Here is a 13823-nt window from a genome sequence, read left to right as displayed (position 1 = left end):
ATGACAGTGATGAAGTAGCAACGAAAATAACTTTATGGTTGGGGGGGTCACCGCCACATGAAGACCTGTATGAAAGGGTCGCGGCATGAGGAAGGTGGAGAACCTCTGTGGTCGAAGAAGGCATGTGCAGATTACCCAATGCAGCAGGCGATTTAGTTTCTTGACTGCTGCTTCTGTGGGCATGGACTGTGGAGACAAGTAAAATGAAATCCTTGGCAAGCCTAACCTTTCGTCTGTTTAGTATGATGCTACTTATTGGTCCAGTGAGGATGTTTTGTTTGCCCAAATGGGATTTTCAGAACACTTCATTGTACTCATCTGTACATAGACCAAGAATCCGTTGTCTGAATAGAATTAGGAGATAGTCTATAGCCAAAAATTAGGAAAGGTGAGATTTTTTTCAATTTAATTCGATTATTGTCAGAGACCATGCGCTGTATGATTTTAATATTTTATATATAAAATAATAGCATTAACATCACCTGCAAGTAATATTTTGCTGAAGAGCATTAACAGAATGATGGCAGAAGTGCATCGACAGGGAGCTGATAGAAATTCAAGGTGGACTCAGAGGAGGACGTGGAATGAGGGGTTTCCTTTCCGGTGTCAGATGGCTCTTGATTGGAAGCAGGGGATACCAGAAAGGCATTTACTTGCGTTTTATTGATGGTGCCAAGGTATTTGACTGTGTGAATCATAACAGACTCTGAACAACAGTACAAAGAGTGGGAATCACAGAACACGTGCTCACGCAGAACCTCTGCGCCAAGAGGCAATTCTGCAGTCAGAACAAGGAGGTACTGAGTGGTTTAAAACTCAGAAAGGCATGCAGCAAGAGTGTGCCTTTTCATCACGCTTATTGGATTTGCATGCTGAGCAAGGAACCCGAGAAGTGGAACTCTAGGAAGTATGTGGCATCAGGGTTGAAGGAAGACTTGCTAGTGATTCGTGCTGTGCAGCTGATACCGTGTTGCCTGCTGAAATCCAAGACTTGAAGCGCTTACTGATGAAGGTTGAGATAGTTTATTGTGCCAGCCTGGCTGATAAATGCAGGTGGGATTGACTGAGGGGTGGAGAGATGCATGGCTTGGTGAGCCTTGCCTTTCTTGTCTCTCGCTCTGTGATCAGCGGACTAGTGTGCGGCTGCCTTGCTTGTTCTGTGCCTCAATTTAAAGGCTACACTGCCTGTGGGATGCCTAGCCTGTGGACTGTGTTGCTGTAAGTTGAGGTCCCTTTAAGACTTCTCTGGAGCTGGGGACTGGCGGTTGGTGACCTGCCTTGTGATTGGCTGCTGTGCTGACATAGACTAGCTCTCTCTACAAATACAGGAAGATCTGGCATCAGACAGAGGCTTGAAGGACAGCTAGTCTCTCAACTTTCTCTCACTAATGTGAGTTGCACTAAGCCATTTATAGTGCTTTCTAATTTAACTACTTATTTCTTGTATTGTATATTTATCTGTATATGATTTAACAGTTCATTTCTCATTATATATCTAATTATCTTTATGAATAAATATATTATATTATCAGGAACTTGGTTTTATCTCTCTAGAGAACCCCGTCTAACACAAAGGTCAAAGACTGCAATCGTCAGGATGGTTCACACGCAGCATAAAGCTCACAAGAACCAAAGTCGCTGCTGTTGGGTCCTGTCCAACTCCTATAGTGACCCTATAGGACAGGGTAGAGCTGCTCTGTGGGCTTCTGAGACTGTAACTCTTGACAGAAGTAGAAAGTCTCATCTTTCCCCCTTGGAGCGGCTGGTGGGTTCGAACAGTTGACCTTAAGGTTAGCAGTCCAACTCATAACCACCTAAACATAAAAAAAACCCAAAATCCTCACACGGGACCAATAGACTAATAACACCTCCACTGAACAGACTAGAAAACAGAGGCAAACCCGACTGAGGGACTAGTCTAGGGCCACACAAGAAGCAGGGGCTAGGACCAGCACTGGCACTCCCGCAGCGGGGCTGCGATGTCAGGGCTGCATGGGCACCCTGGGGGTTCCTGGAGGCTGAGTGATGATGGTGTTTTAGAGTCAGTGAGTCCCTGACTCCAGGTCCCCACTGCACCCTCTGTCACCACCCTTCCACTCCTTAGAGAAGACCTTCAGAAGTCCTCTAGGTCACAAAGGACCTGCAAGCAAGATTAGCCACTCGAATCGTCTGGGCCCCTCAGTTCCAGCTGCGTCCTGCTGACTCCACATGGCCAGTCTTGGGGTCTGCGGAGGGCTGGGAAAGCAGCAATTTCTCCTCTACAGCCCTGCACCTCTCCCCGTCACCAGATGCTGGGCCAAACTGGATGTGCTCTGTGGAAGTCACCTCCAGCCGCACCCTACTCCTCCAGCTGCACTCAGGACAGCTGCAAATTATTGTTCCTGGTGTTAGCTGCCGTCGGGGCGGTTCCAATCCACAACAGCCCTATGTACGGTGGAACACAGCACTCCGGGTCCTAGGTCAACCGCACAACGGTTATGTTTGAGCCCATTGTTGTAGCCACTGTGTCAATCCCTCTCGTCCCTCTTAAAGTGCCCTCCTCAGAACATGCCCGAAGGAGGTGAGATGACGTCTCACCACCAGTGCTTCCAGGGAGCATTTTAACTGCGTTTTTTTCCAAGACAGGTTTGTCTTTTTGGCAGCGCACGTTACTTTCCTTGCTCTTCTCCAGCACCAAGCTTCAAATGCACCGATCCTTCCTCAGTCTTCCTCAGTCAAGGTCTAACTTTCATAGGCACAAGAGGTGACTGAGAAGGCCGTGGCTTACGACACCACAAGAAGAAATAGAATCTAGTCATAAAAGAATTCCCACCGTCGCAAGTGCAGGACCAAAGGGTTTCACCAGGGGTTTGCACTGCACATTTAGAGAAGAGTTAATACCAGTCCTACACGAACTAATTCACAATCGACATGGTATCAAACTCATTTTATGAATCAACTATGACTTTGATACCTAAGCCAGGGAAGACATAAGCAGACTTGAAAATAGCAGACCAATATATCTAATGAAAATAGAGCCAACATTTCAAGAAAGCCCTAGGCAACAGAATTCAAAAGAGCACCAAACAAACAAATCACAATCAAGTGGGTGGGATTCATACCAAATATGCAAGGCTGGTTTAATATTAGAAAAAATAACCAATGTAATTCACCCCATAAAGGAGAACCATATGATTATATGAATCAATGCAGAAAAGACATTTGATAAGCTTCGACATCCATTCTTGATAAAAACACCCACTAAATAGGAAAAGAAGGGAAACTCCTCAGCGTAGTGAAGGCCATATATGTAAACCAATGGCCAGCATCTCACTTAATGGAGAGGGATTGAAACCATTCCCCCTTCAAATGGGGACCAGTCTGGTTTGCTCTTTCTCACCACCCTAATTTAATGCAGTCCTGGGAGTCCTGGCCAGAGCTGTAAGACCCCAGCAAGATGTTAAGACATCCACATCGGCACAGAAGGAACAAAGCTCTATTATATACAGAAAATCCCAAAGATTCAATCAAAAATTGCTGAAACGAATTGAAAAAATTGGCAGTGAAGCAGGCTATAAAATCAACATACGGGATTCAGTTGAATCCTTGTATGTTAAAGAAGGCAATACCAAAAAAGATAATACAAGAACAATACCATTTACAGTAACTACACAAGAGATAAACTATGTAGGAATAAACAGCACAGAGAAACAAAAGACTTACGTAAGGGAAACTACAAGACATTCCTACACGAGATCAAAGGAGACTTAGAGCAATGGAATGAGCTCACCACAAACATAGTGGAAACGTCAATGTTACCCAAAACACTGATTCAACACCGTTCCAACCCAAATCCCACCACAGTTCTTCAAAGAAATGGAGCCATGAGCCACCAGCTTTTCCTGAGAAGGAAAGAAACGCAGGACAAATAAAACGCTATGAAAAGCTTTTTAAAAGGAAGCGGCTGTTCACTCCCAGACTCGAAAGCCTGATCTATGGCCTTGGGAATCAAAATGAAACCGCTTGTGCCACTGGTCTAACAGCAGCCAGGAAGACCATGGAGGAGAATTGAAAACCCAGAAATACAACCAACTACCTGTCGACACCCTCCCTTTTGACAGAGGACTAAAGCACAGGAAGTGGAGAGGAGTTCACCTTTCAATAAATGGTGCTGGAGAAACAGCATGTTCCCCTACAAAGGAATGAAACAGGACCCACACCTCACGCCACGTACAAACCCCCAAGATGCATCCCAGACTGAAGTGCAGCCCCAGGACCAGAAAGACCATCAGCGAAAAGCAGGGACACGACGGAATTGTTGAAATGCATGATATCTGAATATATGCCAACAGCACTACCATAAAAATAGAGATTACAGCCTGAAAAGCTCTGGGGAAAAAAGAAGGTGAAGAAGAAGAAAAAATAGGGGCAAACATAAGGGCCCTGATACCAGGCCTAAAGACCCCACTGCACCTAGTGAAGAACAGCCCTGCTACAGGAGACAAACTAAAGAGCTGGGGCCTTCTAACAGTTGGACATTTATGCGCCTCAAAAGACGTCATCAAAAGAGTTAAGAGATCTCACGGATTGGGAGAAATTATTTAGTACTGGTACCTCAGATAAAGGCAAATTACCAAAAATCTACAGAAAACAACATTTTACAAAGAAAAACACAAATAACCCAATCAAAAATGGGCACCAGACATGAATAGAGACTTTTCTAAAGACAACTTCCAGGTGGGCAACAACCACCTGAAGGGACCTTTGAGTCTATGAGCACTGGGAGAAGCACAACTTAACACAACAAGGAAACACCACCTCACACCCACAAGAGTCGCAACACAGACAAGAGAGAAAGGAAGCCCTGTTGGAGAGGTGTGGAGAGATCGCAATCTCACGCATTTCAGGGGGACTGTAGAGCTCATTCTCCCCATGGAAATCAGCCTGGTGCTTCCTTAAACAAATGCAAATATAAGATTCTTATGATCTTGCGATCCTTCTTTTGGGGATACACCCAAAAGAAATAAGGAAAATGACGTGAACATACATACGTGTACCTAGGTTGATGGCAACAATGTCCATGATAGTCAAAAGACGGACACACCTATGGGTAACCATGCAGTGGGGCATTAGGCATCAATTAAAAACAATGAAGACGCGCTTCAATGCCTCAAGACATGGACAACACGGGGGATCCTGGTGCTTAGCAAAGTTAGTCGATCTTACAGAAACAAATATTTAACGACACCACTATTAGAAGGAAAAACACAAAAAAGAAAAATGGCTTTTACACCAAGAGCTCAGACTCTGAAGACTAGGAGGCCAGGGACGGGGCGGGCCAGGGAAAGAGGAGGGATGGGAAGTGCTCCAGGGCGAGAGGAAGGATGGGCGTGGAGAAGGAAGAGAACCACATTCACCGGGCCTTGAATGGGCCCTCTGACGGATTTCATCGGACAAGACGGGCTGTGCAGCTTCCCAGAAGATGCATTTAAAAAGAAAAAAAAAAACCTAAATAAAGAAATAAAAGTTTAAAAAATGACGACAAAGAGGGCAAAGGCTCACCATCTTACAAACATGCAGACTGGTTACCCATCGAATCCAAACACTGGCCTGAGTGGCTGCGCCCGGAAACAAAGTAGAACGGAAGTGGACTCGGATTGTTGAGTGACGGACACGTTCATTTCACACACAGGAAAAGGAAGAAGGAGAGCGAGAAGAGGGAAGACGAAGAGAATACCACGGCTTGGATCGGTCACAGTTTTGACCCAAAGTGACACCCTTGTTCGATAGTATGTTCAAGAGTTCTTGGGCAGCAGGATAGAATTGTCCCCTAGGGTTATCACACCTGTGACCATGAAAAGAAACCGCTAAACCCTTCTTATTGGGGATGACTTGAAAGTTTATAGAACAGATCATCAGTCGGATCCTCACTGACTCGTACACGCTCGGGCCCGTTCACGCTTGTAATCCTGTGGAAAGGACCACTGTACATGGTCCTGAACAGCGTGTGTGTGAGGTTGGACCACAGAACAGAACCAGTGACGCTTGCATGTGTTTGTGGATGTGGCTGTTGTGGGTTGGTTCTGCCTTGCAGTGACCCTCGCTACCCCGGAGTGGAACATCGTCCTGTCCCGCGCCGTCCTGACAACGTTCTCGTCAGAGCTCCTTGTTGCAGCCACTGTGCTGCTCCCACTTGTGGAGACGCCTCCCCTTTCAGTTACCCTCCACTTCACCAAGCACGATGGCTTTCCCCAGAGACGGGCCTCTCCTGAGACCATGCCCGAAGTAGGCCCGCCTTGACCCGAAGGGATAATCTGGCTCTCTTTCTTCCAGGAGAGACTTATTCTTTTGTCAGTCCGCAGTACTTGCAGCCTTCTTCTCCGGCACCACAATTCACATGCACGGCTCCCTCTTCAGTCCTCCTTACTCAATGTTCAACTTTCACACGCACCTGAGACCGTTGAAAACACCCTGGCTCGGGGTAGGCTCACCTTTGTCTTCAAAGTACCTTCCTTGCTTTTCAACACTTTCGAGGGTCCTTGTGCAGCAGATGTACCTAATGCAATTCATTGTTTGATCTGTTGACTGGTGTTTCTAGGAGCATTAATTGGGTGTATAAGCAAGAGGAAATTCAAACTTTTCTCCATTTACCACGATGTTACCCATTGGTCCAGTTGTGAGGGGTTTCTTGGTCTTCTTTACATTGAATTGCAATCCACACTGAAAGCTACAATCCTTGATCTTCCTCAGCAAGGGCTTCAAGTCCTCTGCCCTTTCAGCGAGTGAGGTATGTCACCTGCATAGCGCAGGTTGTTAGCAAGCCTCCCTTCTTATCCATGTAATTCAGCTTCTTTAGTTACTTGTGTGTAGCTCTGCACGGACTACAGAAACAAATCCCTAGACACACTCACACGTGTATAAGAAAGAGCTTTATACACAAGAGCAATTGGATATTGAGAAAACATCCCAGCCCAGTCTAGATCAAGTCCTCAAGTCTGATATTAGCCCTTATGTCCAATACCAATCTATAAAGTTCTCATCTGACTCACAAACACATGCAGTGATGCCGAATGCAGGAAAATTACAGGCCAGTGGGTGGGAGGTCTTGTGGATCCAGTGGCGTTGTAAACATCTCAGCGCTGGCAGGGGTCTCCACGTGGCTTCTCTGGCTCCAGAGGTCTGGCTCCATCAGCCTCTCTCCATGTGTCTTTTCCACAGGGATGTCTCCCAGGGAGTGAGCCTTGTCATTAGGGAGTTTTCAAGGGAGTCAGCAGAGAGAGTGTGTGGCTCCCGGCTCCAGGGAGGAAATACAGGAGTTCCCAGAATCCTCAGAAGAAGGCCTTGCCCACACAGAGGCCTCATTGGCTGTGAACTGATTTGAAGGCTAGATGCCACCCCTACGCTCTGAATCATCAAACTGGCACCAGATGATGTAACTACCACAATTTGGTCAGCATACAGATTGAGAGGATACAACCTTGACTCACACCGTCCCTGATTTTCAGCCAGGCAGTACTCCCTTGTTCTGGTCTCACAACAGCCTCTTTCCCACCCACTGCCCCCAAGCATCACAATATTTCTTGATCTATATAGACTTAATTTCAATACGATAATAAGAGAGTCAGATTTCACCATTTGTTTCACACACACACACACACACACACACACACACACACACACATCACAACTGCCTCTCAATCCCTGAGCAGGTTCTGCATGAGAACAATGAAGTGTCTGTAATTTCTATTATTCTCAAGGCTATTCATAATCTGTTGTGATCCACACAGTCAGATAGATGCCTTTGCACAGTCAATAAAACACAAGTAGAAGTCTTTTTAGCATTCTCTGCTTCCAGCCAAGGTCCCTCTGAGACCAGCAATGATATCCCTTGTTCCACATCATCTTCTGAATCCACCCTGCACCTTCTGCAGCTTCCTGTCAATGCGCTACTGTAATCATTGTTGGATAATCTTCAGCAAAACTGTACCTGCATGTGATACTTTCTGTCCTTTGCGCATTCTGCAGGCTCATGTCCCTTTGAAATGGGTCCAGTCATGGATCCCGTCCCTCAGTGGGCCGAATGGCTGTCTTGCCAAAAGGAGCGAGTGTTCCCAGTGCTTCATCAGCCGTCGAAAGCTTTCAGTGCGTCTTCCATCCAGTCCTGGAGCCTCATTTCGGCTGAATGCATTTAGTCCGGCTTTGACTGCTCCCTCAGTACCGCTGCTTCTTGCTCTATGCCACCCCCGAAACTGGTGAGTGTGGACGAGTTCTTTCTGGCACACGGACTCGTGCAGTCTTTCCACCTTCTTTTCATGTTTCCTGCATCGCTCAAAAGGTTTCCCATAGAATCTTACAACTTAGGCCTTGATTTTTATTTTTATCAGTTCTTTCTGTTTAAGATATGCTGCGTATCTTGTCTACAGAACCCTTTTGCTTTTCTAACGCTAGGTCTTGGCACATTTCATTCTAACAGTGTACTTTGTCTGCCAGAGCTGCCCGGCGACGTCTTCTGTTGGCTTCATCGTCTCTCCCATCTGCCTTCGCTGCTCTATGATCAAGAACAAGTTTCAGAGGCTCTTCTGACACCCACTTTGATCTTTCCTGTCTCTTTAATGAGCTTTTGCTTTCTTCAGTAGGATGCTCTTGAGGGTACCCGGCAGGGCATCTTCTCTTATGCCATTCATATTTAATGCATCAAACCTGGTCTGGCAATAAGGATAGATGCACTCAAGGTCCTGGGTGGGCTCGCCTGGACTTGTTTCTTTTTTTCAACTTGAACCTGAAGTTACATATCAGCAGCGGATGGTCTGGTCCATCGGGTTCCGCTTCTGTTATCGAGCAACTCCATCATCTCTCCCCACAGACGTGGACATGCTGACTCCTGAGTATTCCATCTGAGACAAGGCCACGTGGACAGCTGCCATGGGTACATAGAGAGGGATACTTGTAGAGAAACGACTTGCATAGTTGTAGAAGTAGGTAAGTCCAGTCTAGCTCAAAACAGGCTTCTCCTGACTCAGTAGTCGCAGTTGCCTAAATAAGTCCACGGTCGATGGTCTGCTGGTGGTCCTGGGATCTGCAGATGGCACCAACAGGAAGCCCACCAACCAGATGCACGGTCAGGCTGGAGCAGAAGACAAAGGACCAAAGAGGCCAAAGAGAGACTGGCTCAGCTCCATCTCTCTCTTATACAAAGGACCACACCCACAAGGACATGTCCTCAGGCTGCGACCTGATTGATAGGTTGGGCTTCACGCCTACCCTTAGCGTGTAGTGTCTGGTCGACTGCATCCCAAACCATCACCGAGTGGGAGAAGACATGTGGAACCGCGTTGTGATCTTCGTGGAAGCTGACCGCCTCCTCTTTCTCCTGTGGGTTTGAACCACCGACCTTCGGTTAATTGCCAAGCGCTTAACCAAAGTGCCACCAGGGCTGTGGGGTTCATATAGCAAACCCACGCCTGTCAAGTCCATTCTGACTCATGGTGCTCCTCTGGGGTAGCTGGGGTTTCCAAGGCTGTAATCTGTACTGACGCAGATTGCCACGTATTTCTCCCTCAGAGCAGCTGGTGCGTTTGAACCACTGACCTTTGGGTTAGTAGGCCAGTGCTTAATCCATGGTGTCACCAGGGATCCTGGGGGGAATATAACCAAAAGGCATTGAAAAAAATTTAACATTTTTCCATGCAAATAAGTCTGCTTCCTCACAGGCTCCTGGATGGGTGGCACAGACATAGGGTGGCAGTTTAATGGGATGGCCCAACCCTCACTCCCCTTGGTGGTTGGTCCTCTGCAGACCCTGAACCCCCAGACTAGGCCAGAGCACAAGGCCTGGATCTGAACCCTCGCTGCTTGGTGAGTTGACAAGTTAGGGAAGAAACTTCCTAAATGCCAAGGCTGTTCTTCCTTCCCTCCGCGCTGGGCTTCTGCCTTCTGCCCTTATTCCTAAGTCTTTCCTCTCAGGGCTCCTGAGCTATTCAACAGTGTCTTCGGGACACTCAGTGAGACTCGGATACCCTCCAGCCATGAGAGGAGAAGGGTCCAGAGAGAGGGCAGAGGGGTGGACCTTCAGGGAGTCCCATTGAGGGGACCTGGTACTGTCCAAGGCTCTCAGATGGAACCCATTTTATTCTCCAAACCACGAGAGAGAGAGAAAGAGAGAGAGAGAGAGAGAGATCACTTGCTTCACAGCGTTCTCTCTGCCACCGAGGAAGCTGTGGGCCATGTGTTGGGCTGCTAATGGCAAGATCAGCAGTTTGATACCACCAGCTGCTCTGAGGGAGAAAGACGAGTTGCCACCAGGGATCCTGGGGGGAATATAACCGAATTATATAACAATATCCCTGTAAAGAGTGACCGTCTCAGAAACCCACAGGGGCCGTTCTTCTCTGTCCTCTAGGATAGCTGTGAGCTGGCTTTGGCTTGATGGTGGTGAGTTGTGGGGTTTGGGATCAGACACGGAGGGAGAGGAACCAGGCTGGGCGGTGACCCAGGGTTGAGCAGAGAGACGATCTGAGGACTTAGCAGGAAAACTCAAACCCAAACCGGTGCCCTTGAGTCAATTCTGCTCATGGAGATCCAGCCCGCAGCCCCACCCATGGCCCTTGGCCCCACCCTCCAACGGGATGGCGGGGTGGGTGGGAGGGGTGGGGCTTGCAAGCTCCTGCATCTGTGCCATTGGCTCTGTCACAGGCCAGCGTGGTCTCCCCAGCTGACCACAGCCCAAGGCGCCCCGCCTCTTGCTGATTTGGGACGAGGGCTTATCGGAACAGAGCAGCTGGGGAGGCGGCGCTGGCCTTGGCATTGACACAGCTATCGTCAGTGCTCCTCACTGGCCATCTTCTTTGCTCTCAGAGTTGCAACACGGCACTGCTGGGTGCCGCTGTCTGGGGACAGCCGGGGCCCCCTGCTAATAGTAGCAGGGAGAGGGGGAGGCAGCTGGCTCCTTTGGGTGCATTGAGTGGGACAGTGGGGGTGGAGAGGGAACCTCCCCAAGTCTTTGCCTGCCGTGGTCACCTTCCAGCTGGCAGAAAGGCCCAAGGACCCCAGTGTTCTCTCTCACTCTAGGGGGACAGTCAGCCATGGTGCACTCAGCATGTCCCCGAACCAGCCAAGGCCAGGGTGGTTACCTCCCCCTAGCTGAAGGCTTCCTGCCCCCAGAAAAGCATATACCTGCCTTTCCGGGGGGCCAGGACTTCCTGGCAAGTCTCCCCACAGACCAGGGAACTGGTGGCCTGAACTTGGACACAGTGATGTCATCACAGTGGGACGCAGTCAAAGATGGGAGGGTGGTCCTGGGTCCAGTGGGCAGTGCTGCAATGCCCGGGTGTCTTTCCACAGCAGAGAATGTTCAGGCCCCAAGTGCCAATGGTGTGGATCTCAGAAGCCCAGCTCTTGTGGAAGGGCCAGGTCTGGAGATGCCCTGAATATTCCAGAGCTGTGGGTTTAATGCCTATCACCCAGGGCTTGGCTGGCTCAGGGCCTCTCTGTGCCTCCATGCCCCTCTCGTAGAGCAGGTTTGACTGCTCCCAGCCGTTCTTCCTTGGGGAAGTTTTCTTGGGAAAATGAGACAAGGAGAGGTTAGATTAGGGGTTCTCAACCTTCCTAAGGTCGTGACCCTGTCATACAGTTCATGTGGTGGTGACCCCCAACCATAACATTATTTTCGTTGTTACTTCATCACTGTCATTTTGCTACCGTTATGAATTGAGTGACCCCTGTGAAAGGGTTGTTCGACCCACTATGGGGTCACGACACACAGGCTGAGAACCGCTGGGTTAGAGGAACAAAGGAGCCCTGGTGGTAGAGTGGGTTATACCCTGACCTGCTAACCACAAGGTTGGCTGTTCGAACCAACCAGCTGCTCCTCAGGAGACAGATGAGGCTGTGTACTCCTGTGAAGAGTTATAGTCTCAGAAACCCACAGCGCAAGTCTACCCTGTTCTGTAGGGTTGCTATGAGTCAGTATCGATTCGAGGGCAGTGGTTTTTTGTTTTGTTTTTTATAGGAAGGCCCAATTTTATTCCACTGCCTGAACATCTCAACCCCACCAGCCTCACTGCCGTTGGGCCGATTCTGAATCAGGGACCCTAGAGAATGGCCCACTGGGATTTCTAGGCTCTAATCTCCCTAGAAGGAGCCTTAATGGGGCAGTGGATTACGCATTAGGCTGCTAATCACAAGGTCAGTTGTTCAAACCTACCAACTACGCTAAAGGAGAAAGATGAGGCTTTCTGCTCCTGTTAAGAGTTACAGCCTGATAAACCCACAGGACGGCGTAGCACTCTGTGAGTTCTGCTCTGTCTTGCAGGGTTGCTACGTGGCGGGGAGGTTGGTTTGGGTTGGAATCTTAGGGAAACAGACCGTCAGGACTTTCCCACGGAGCTCCTGGCGGGGTTCAAACCACCAGCCTTCCAGGAGCAGCCAGGTAACCATGGTACCCTGAGGCTCCTGGAAAGCGTCATTGAAAACCCAACAAAAAGCCACTTGGCCCCATTGCCATGGGGGTCAAGTCTTAACCTTCACGCCCCCTGCAGGCCGGAGTAGGAACTGCCCCCGAGGGTTCCCCAGGATGATGGTCTCATCTTTCTCCCTCAGGGTAGCTGCTGGGCTCGAACAGCCAACTCTTAGTTAGCAGCCAACTGCTTTAACCATGGTGCCACCAGGGCACCCCCCAAAGACTCTCCTCAGGATCAAATCTAAGAGAGCAGCTTCGCTTCTCTGTGAAAACAACCAGCTCTTGACAGCAGCCAGCGGTGGGACTCCAGGCAGGACGGAGGTGTCCTTCCATGTTCCTCTTCGTTTGAGGAAACAAAACGAAGTCTCCCGGAGCTAGGTCAGGTGAGTCAGGTGAGTGGGGCGAGAGAGGCATGCTGTCTTTTGCCAAAAACTGGAGTCCTGAGATGGCTGTGTGAGCAGGCGCATTGTGGTGGCGAAATCAGTCCCCCTTCTGCCACAAATCGGGCCTTTTTTGTCGCACAATGTTACGCAATCTTTTCAGAACCCCTAAATAGAAAGCTTGATTAACAGTCTGACCTGGTGGAATGAATTCCAAATATACTACAAGTCGACATTTTTGTCCATTTGAGAGGTTGACGGACGTCCAGAACAAGGTTTGTCATCAGTCAACATTTCACCTTTATTGAAATGAGAAAACCACTCAGACACTTGAGTTTCCCCCACAGCGCTGTCCTTGTAGGCTGCGTTCCACATCACAGCAGTTTCTGCGGCATTTTTCCTGAGCAGGAAACAAAATTTCACAGCTGCACACTGTTCTCTGAAATCAGCCATCACCTAAACAGTGTGTTTTTATGAGGTGCTACCCAGTACACTGCATCCCCTGGGGCAGGGGGGAGCGGCCCAGGCCTGAGTCAGGCTCACCTTCATTGCTGGGCCTCCTAGACTTCTTCAGGTCTTCTATCCTGGGGAGTAGCGGGTGGGTTTGAGCTGCCAACCTTTCAGGTAGCAGCTACCACAGAGCCATTCTAGCTCCTGGCGACAGTATTGGGAGGAATCAGAGGATCTTTCCTGAAGCTCACGAGCTTGAATGGATTCTCACACCTGCTGCTCAGTGGTGGTGCGTCCTGCACTGTGCTCCTTAACCTCTCCTCCGTGTTTGCGCTTCGGGAGAGAATTCACAGAAGCCATGCTCACAGGGCTGCCACGAAGAGTCGGTGAGACAATGGGGGCCCAGAATTTATACAAGACAGGCTGTGCCCTGCGGTCCCTGACCAGCCTTGGTGGCACTCAGGCACGGCACCCTTAGGGCACTGCTGTGGAGCCTGGGAAGGAAAGCCAGCTGCTGTTCTTGTGCCCGGGGCCCTGGGAGGAGGAGGTACTGGGGC

The sequence above is a fragment of the Echinops telfairi genome, unplaced genomic scaffold, assembly GCF_000313985.2.
Source record: "Echinops telfairi isolate 266 unplaced genomic scaffold, ASM31398v2 ScPeMD7_7413;HRSCAF=8451, whole genome shotgun sequence".
Taxonomy (NCBI): domain Eukaryota; kingdom Metazoa; phylum Chordata; class Mammalia; order Afrosoricida; family Tenrecidae; genus Echinops; species Echinops telfairi.
Note: the sequence above shows the minus strand (reverse complement) of the source record.